Here is an 8,113-nt window from a genome sequence, read left to right on the forward strand (position 1 = left end):
TGTCTGCAATGGAGCCAAGACTCTGGCTGACCAGTTTTGGAGTGGGACTGTGCTGGTGTATGTGAACCACACTTCCTGCTAGGTGACCATCATGATAAGCCGGTGTCTGGACACATCCACTCCCAGAAAAAGAACTGGATAGACACAGTAATACTGATCACCGACTACGCATTAGTTGAACACACTGATAACCAGCGGTTATTAATGGAATGGCATCAGGTGATACCGGGAATTATCACTGGGATTATCTTTCATAAACATAAATCTCCCTGGGTTACAAACTGTCCAGTCACCTGTGTCACTCACAGACAAGCCACTGGATTACTCATGGTCCGATCCTCTAGATCACACGTTCTCCGTTTGCTTTGTCACACATTGTCCAGCTCCCTTAATCACACACTGACCATTGCCTTGAGAAGCACATCGTCTGGTCCCCTGTGTCGCAGGTTAACCATTACCTTTAGATCTATGCTGTCCAGTCCCCTGGTTCCCATCATATCTCCCGCATGATGATTGTCATGTTTCAAGGGTGCAAGTCATTGGCAACGTCCCGCTTAGAGAGCTTTGTGTGTAGTTGCAGTTGCTAATCTAAAGGATGGACGTGACTAAGTTGGAAAGAGAGTCATAGAGAATGACCAGTGTGGTACTGGACTAGACTGTTGGTTTTTCTGTAACATGGTTCAGCTGGGACCGTTTGCTATGGAGTATGGGAGGTTGAAGTGTGACCTTACACAAGTACATGTAATAAACAGAGGTGTAGATAGGGTAGATGGTCACAGTCTTTTTCCCAGGGAAGGGGTGTCTGAGACCTGAGGGCGGAAGTTTAAAAGAGACCGAAGGGGCATTTTTCACATGGCAAGTGATGGGTATAAATTACCTGCATTCAGAGGAGGCTGTAAACACAAATAAAATTACAAACTTGAGAAGATGTGGGCAGGAAAAATGGATAAAAGAAGTATACAAGGGCAATTAAGGGAAAGCTGCATGAAACGGGGCAAACTCGAACACTGAGATCTGCATGAATTAGATGGGCTGAATGACCTGCTTCCAGGCTGTAATCTCTGATTATTTCAACCCTGAGTCACAGAGTTGAGCACAATCACAATGCCTACAGGAGACAGAGACAGTTGGTCACTGGTTATACCGGGTCTCCTATCAGAGATACTGGGAATTTAAATTCAGGTAGCAGATCATCTCAAGAGGGAAATATTGAGAACTCACGTTCATCATTTGGCCACAGCCCAGATATTCACTGGAGTATGAAAACACCCAAGCAGACCATAAAATTATCTACAGTGGACTGTCTCCTGATCATCAGTCCTTCCCAATGCTGACAAAGTTCTCGGCTCGGACACAGAAAACAGATTTCAAAAACTTCTCTCATCTCCTTTGTGCAGCAGCCAAGAAAACCGCGCGGGGGTGGGGGGGGGGGTGGGGGGCGGGCGGAGGATTTGATAGTTGCCCTTCCAAAACCTGAAAAATTGTGTCATCGCGCAATCTCTGAAATCCTGCAAATGTTCCAATCGTCTTATTCTGTACTTTTTAAATGAAAGTTGGAGCTGGCTTGCACATCAGGGCCTGTTTGGAGCTGAAACAGACCTTGACCCTGGACATTTACAAAGCCCACAAGACCGCTGTCGCATTCTTGTCTGTGTTTCACTCATAGCCACTGGATTCAGGACCTCCTACTCCTTTCATTCAGGTCAATCTTTGCATATTGAGCGGATGATTCGGCCATTACTGGTGTCAGGTGCCTGCACCGGAACTGTTGGATTGATCCATTACTGAGGCCAATTAGCAGTGGATTCAATGACACTGCTTGATGAAAACTGTCTGTGCCCTGTTAACGTCTGTGTAAGTTACTTCCTCTGAACTATTGTGCACAAAAGCGACAGATGTTTAACTACGTATATAGATCCCAGTGAACATACCTGTGTCCATACTGATTCTGACTGACAATTGTTAATTGACGTCTTATTGTTTACACTCTGGTCCCGGTGCAGGAATGCTCCAAGTGTTGGTGATACTCTGAATTACACAGAAGAAGACAGGAAGACAGAGGGAGTATGATTACTTTACAAATATAACAGTATCTCCACCACTTGTATCAGAACAGCAGTTGGCTGAGGGACAAAATATTCTTCGTTTGATGTCTGTATGTTTGTCCACTGATACCTGGCGAATCCACTGACAGAGTCACAGAGCAATACAGCACAAATGCAGACCGTTCAGCCCAACCAGACATTTCCAACCACAGTGCCCTCCGAGATGGTCCCAATTTCCTGTGGTAGCCCATTTCCCTCCAGGCCTCTTCACTCCATCTACACATTCCAACTGCTTCCGGAATTATACAATTGTCTCATTCACTTATTCTGGGAGTTCCCTTCACATAACCATCAGCCTCTGCGTGAAACCGTTGCTGCTCGAGTTGTTTTTATAAACCAATTTACCTGTCATCTGCCGATTTAGGTCCGCTATAGGCTAGGATAATCTTCAATATGAACACCATCTACTAATTTTGTGTCACCGGCAAACTTACTAGCCTTGTGCATTCGCATCCAAATCATTGTTACAGAATAACCAATATCAAAGTTCCCAACTTGTAGCCCTTGAGGTACACCACTAGTTACCCTCCTCCATTCCGAGGAGAAACGTCAACCACCACTCTTTGCTTGCTAGTTTTAAGATAATTTAGAATCCTTCTAACTTGTTCTCTTTGGACCGCATGGGACTTATTTTTACAGACCAAGCTCCCATGTGGCAACTTGTCAAAGGCATTGCTGTATTACAATGTACAGCAACCATGGGGACATGCCTTTGAATTTCCACCTCTGCCTCATGTCAGGTTCACGGATACTGACAACGTAATCAGTAGAAAAGTACTTGATGGAGCTTGGGGATGGAGTTTGAACCATGGAATTCGAGGGTTGGAGTTTGAGGCGTGTCCCCATGGTTGCTGTTCATTGTAATACAGCAAAGCCTTTGCCAAGTTGTCACATGGGAGCTTGGTCTTCAAAATTAGGTCCCATGCGGTCCAAAGAGTTTGAGGAGTGGAGTTTGATGCTTGGATTTTGAGGCTTGGATTTTGAGAGGTAGATTGTGAGGCTTTGAGTTTGAGGCGTGGAGATCGAGGGGTGGAGTTCGAGGGGTAGAATTAATTGGTGGCAATTCTTAGGACTGAAGGAAAGGTGGCATTGGGGCACTTTGCTTCAAAAAGGTTTGTTGTCAGCAGAGCCTTGCATGGCGATACACTCAACTGCAGCTCGCAATTGCCAGAAGAATCAGTGACATGTTGCAGTAGTTCATGTTAATCCGCAATATTTCTGCAATCACTACAGAACGAAACACTTGCGGTAAGAAGAGAATAAATTATCAACGCATTTTGAGAAATTATAGCGTAGCACAGACAAGCAAGGAAACATCAGAACTGACCAAAAGCTACTTCTGAAGGTGCAATATCATCAAATAAGCAGAAGCTGGGGGATTATGAGTGGCTTTGAAGATCTGGGTTGTAGAAAACACATTATCTGACCTGGAGTGAAAGCAATTGGGTCTGACAGAGACATGACTGGTACTTTTGGGCACACTCAGTCTCACTCCAACTTTGCATTGTACAGAAATGCAATGTCTAAAGGAACAGTGTTTGAGTAAATGAGACTCACCTTTCTCCTGACTGAATCAATCGAAACTCTGAGTCAGAAGTGTTCTCTCTAGTTGGTGCTCTCAGTTCTCTGGCTGGTTCACTTTCTGGTGTTCCCTCATCTTTAGTTGGGGTCTGCTTCCAGTTGTGGGCTTTTCTTCCAATAAATCTCTCACCGCAGGTCTAACTTAAACAGAGAGATAATGAAGCACGTGAATATACAAAGAAGAACAAAACATTTCTGCCCAATGTTCCCAAAAACAAAACACACTGAAATTTAAATGTTGAAGACAAATACAATGATCGCAGTGAACAAATCTGTAATTGTCCCTGACACATCACAAAACCTGGTATGGGATACGAAGAAGTTATCGTTCAGTCATGGTAAGACACAAGATACAGGAACAGAATGAGGCGATTTGGTCCAACGAGTCTGCTCCACCATTCAACCATGGCTAAGTTTTATTCCAACCCCACCATATTTTTGCTCTCCTCCTGTAACCCTGAAGCTACTTATCAATCAGGAATATATTAATTTCTGCTACATATACACCCAAATGACAGCCTGAACCACCCTCTGTGCCAACAGACGTCCACAGATCAACCATTTTTGTGGCTGAAGAACTTTCTCTCATCTCAGTTTTATTCTGAAACTGCTCTCAGATCACAGACTCTCGGTCGAATGGAAACATCGTCTCTGTGTCCACTGTATCCAGGTCTTTCAGTATTCAGTACGTTTAAATAAACACTCTCACCACCATACCTTTGAAATCCATTGACCACAGGCGCAGAGCCATCAAATGCTCCTCATATAAAACACACAAAATTTCTGTCATCGTTCTTGTGAACTTTGTTAGCAACACTGTACTGAATGGATTTCTAAGAATAACAGGCAACTTGGTAGCATGGTAATTTCAAAGAAGAGACAATCTTCAGGTTCTGGAAATCCAAGCAACACACACAAAATGCTGGAGGAACTCAGCAGGCCAGGCAGCATCTATGGGCAAGAGTGCTCGAGGATTCGGCTGAGACACAGTCCTGCTGGCGGTTCTCGGCCAGAAACGTCGACTGTACTATTTTCCATAGATGCTGCCTGGTCTGCTGAGTTCCTCCAGCATTTTGTGTGAGTGATCAGTGTAACTTACTGGGAGAAGCTGTCGTTTCTTTACTGTTCTACCAACTATCACAATACAAGCGCCAGTGCACAGGTCCATTTCCAGGAGACTTAAACAATTCCAAAGTGAATGTAATAAAAAATAAACCGGAATTATTAGAAACACTCAGGGGGTACGGAACAGCTGTGGGAAGAGGAACAAAGTTAATGATTCAGGCTCACAAACTTTCGTCAGAAGGGCTTCAAATATTTTCAGTTTCTAGTGCAGATCTCTAGCATCATGAGCTTCTGTTTGATCACTGACTATCAGACAGCTGACCGTGAGAGGAGATTTTTCAAACACGGATGGAATGGGAGCTCATTCTCTCCGCAGAGTGGTAGTTATTGCTTCCAAAGGAAGTGCAGAAACAAACATCTGAGCCCAGAACACGAATTCTCACTCAACACCCCGCAAACACAGGCTACTTGATCCCCGCTCAAGATTTTCTCGGAGTCTCCTTAAAGCCTTAACATTACATCTTTGCTTTTATATTCTAGTCCTCTAGCAATTAATGCTCACATCACATTTGTCTTGCACACCACAAATCGAACCGGCAAATTAACATTTAGGGAAACGTGCACAAGGACTTCCAACTGTCTTCACATCTCCGATGTTTGAAATCTCTCTCCATTTTGAAAATAGCCTACACTTTTATTTCTTCGACAAGTACATGACCATAAAATTTTCGACACTGTATTCCATCCTCCAAAACTATCTAAGTCTTTTTGTAGCCTATCTGCTTCCTCAGACCCTTCCTTCTAATTTCTATCCTCAGCAAACTTGGCCAGAAAGCCATCGTTTGGTTATACAATATATGAACATATAATGTAATTGGATTCCGTCCCAACAGTGACCCCCCCAGTGGAACACCACTAGTCATTGGCAGCCAATCAGTAAAATGGTCACTTTATTCCCCCTCTTTGCCTTCCGCCAATCAGATAATGATTTACCTGTGTGTGTGTGTCTTTCCTGTCATACAATTGGGCTCTAACGTATTAAGCAGCCTCGTGTGTGATACCCTGTCAGGGGCTTTCTTTAAATCCGGGTTCACAACATCCACCAATTTTCCTTTGTCTGCCCTGATGTTATTTCTTCAAAGAAGTCTGGCAATTATTTCAGGCAAGATCTTCCATTCAAGAAAACATGCTGTCTACGGCCTATTTTTTCATAAGGCTCCAGGTACACCGAGACCACATCCTTCACAATCGTTTCCAACATTCTCTCAAACATTGAGGTCAGACTAGCTGATCTTTAATATTTATTCTGCCTCCTGTCTTGAAGAGTGGAGTGACATTTGCAATTTTCCTGTCTTCCAGAACCATACCACAATCAATCAATTCCTGAAAGATTATTACAAATGCCTGCATAATCTCTTCAACTACCTTTTTCAGAACTCTGCGGTGTAGATCGTCTGTTCTAGCTCACGTAATTGTCTCCAGACCTTTCAGTTTCTCAAGTACCTTCTCTCTACTACACAGACACAAACAAACACACACACACACACACACACTTCGGCCCTTGACAATCCTGATCTTCCAGCATACTCCGTTTGTCTTCCAGTGAAAACTGTTGCAAAATACGGTTTTTAGTTCATCCGCTCTCTCCTTCTGCCCCATTTCTACCTTCTGAAATTCCAGGATACATGCTATCCTGTTATAGTCACTGGACCCGAAGGGTTACTTTACCTTATGCCCTCTAATCAATTCTGGTCATTGCTCAACACCCAATCTAGAATAGTTGATCCTCTTGACCCCTCGTTCCAGAAGCGTTTTTATCCTTGTCATAAATTGTAGAAAACTGCAGGATCAGTAATAACACCACAGCCAGAGAAGGGTTAAAATAAAGCTGATGATTTCTTGGTCACTGATCCAAACCACAGATAACGTGCTCATTTGAAATAAAGATTGGAAATAAATAACAGAATCTGAATTAGTCTCACCTCAATTCACCAAGATTGTTCAGTCTCCGTGTCGATATATTTTCAAGTGGTTTTCTGCTAACTTCATTCCAACCAGTCCAGCGACAGATATTTATTATCTATGGGGGAGAGCCCGGTGTTGCTGTTCTGTGAGACTCACAGCGCGATTTTCTGTGTACAAGCTGCTGCCTGTCCACAGGGCGGATCCTCTGCTGAAACCAACAAAGCAGTTCAACTCCACTGCAACTGTGCACAAAGGTGGTTTAATGTTGCATTTAATTATTTCTGTTACAGTAAAATAACAATTAACACCCGCTGATATAGAAAAGAAAGCTCCCCAGTCTCTGCAGTCTGCATGACTGCTTTCTATAATTGCGACCAGACTTTGCGAGATTCCCGCTTTTAATTTTACGCCAAACTCCCATCATTTGTAGTTTTAATATCGTTTTTTTGCGATTTAATTAAATAAATTGCTCTGTGGCATTCTCCGCCGTCACTTCCCGAACAGTAAAACAGTAAAATCTCACGGTCACCCTGTTATTCTGGGTAGTTAATTTTAATTTTGTGTGCGTGTCTCTGTGTCTCTGTGTGTGACTGTGAGAGAGAGTGAGAAATCGAAGAACGGACACGGCCCTGCCCCGCGGGACATTTTGGATATTTTTTATCCGTGAGCAAGCTTCATCTGTACTGACTCAGTAGAAACCGCCCTGGAAAATGTGTATGACTGAAGGTAACAATGTCGTTTCTTTTAATGCATTTGGTGAATAATTTCTTCGTTGAACGTGTCAGAGCTGCCTTCGCCCCTTGTATTCCCTCCCGATCCCGACGAAAGCCGAGCCCCGCTGTAATCGCTCACTGATTTGCAGAATCGGAGACAACATTTACCTCTGATGTTGATACCGGACGGTGTTCAGTGCGGTCCCGGATGACAAATGTGCCGACCGTGCACCGAGAATTCAGTCAGTGCTGCCGCTCCCGACCCTATTCGGTTATAGAGTGTCAGTCGCTGATTACAGACGGACAGGTCCGGATGAGCCGGGGTTAATGAGGCAGTCCGCAGTTCTGGTCCCACACCTCCTCACCGGCCTGGTACAGGTCAGTCAGCGGGAGGAGATGGGACTAGGACAAATGCAGCAAACACAGACAGAACTCCAGAGGCTGTGTGAACCTTCCCTCGCGGTCTCAAGAAGTTTCTGTCTGGATTTCCGGGTCGATCTCACTTTTCCTCCTTATTCCTCTGACGTAACCAGCGGGGCGGAGCTTCTCCGTTTTTTTCAGCCAATCGCAGGCCGTGAATTTGATCCAGCCGGGTTGAGGCTCCACCCCGCGTGTGAACGGGGCTGTCCGGCGTAGGGCGAGTTTCAACACAAACAACCCACACCCGTCACGGCTATTTCGGGG

General features: G+C 44.4%; 1 long non-coding RNA gene across 1 annotated transcript; it reads right to left on the bottom strand.

The window, feature by feature from the left end:
- Positions 1 to 1,778: 1,778 nt before the first annotated feature.
- On the bottom strand, positions 1,779 to 7,888 carry LOC134342209 (uncharacterized). The gene is made up of 4 exons (XR_010016966.1): positions 7,598 to 7,888; positions 6,734 to 6,921; positions 3,663 to 3,827; positions 1,779 to 2,028 (listed from the first exon to the last, which is right to left on the bottom strand). It is a non-coding gene; the product is annotated as an uncharacterized LOC134342209 (long non-coding RNA).
- Between the last annotated feature and the right edge of the window lie 225 nt (positions 7,889 to 8,113).

Source organism: Mobula hypostoma, unplaced genomic scaffold (assembly GCF_963921235.1).
Source record: "Mobula hypostoma unplaced genomic scaffold, sMobHyp1.1 scaffold_88, whole genome shotgun sequence".
Taxonomy (NCBI): domain Eukaryota; kingdom Metazoa; phylum Chordata; class Chondrichthyes; order Myliobatiformes; family Myliobatidae; genus Mobula; species Mobula hypostoma.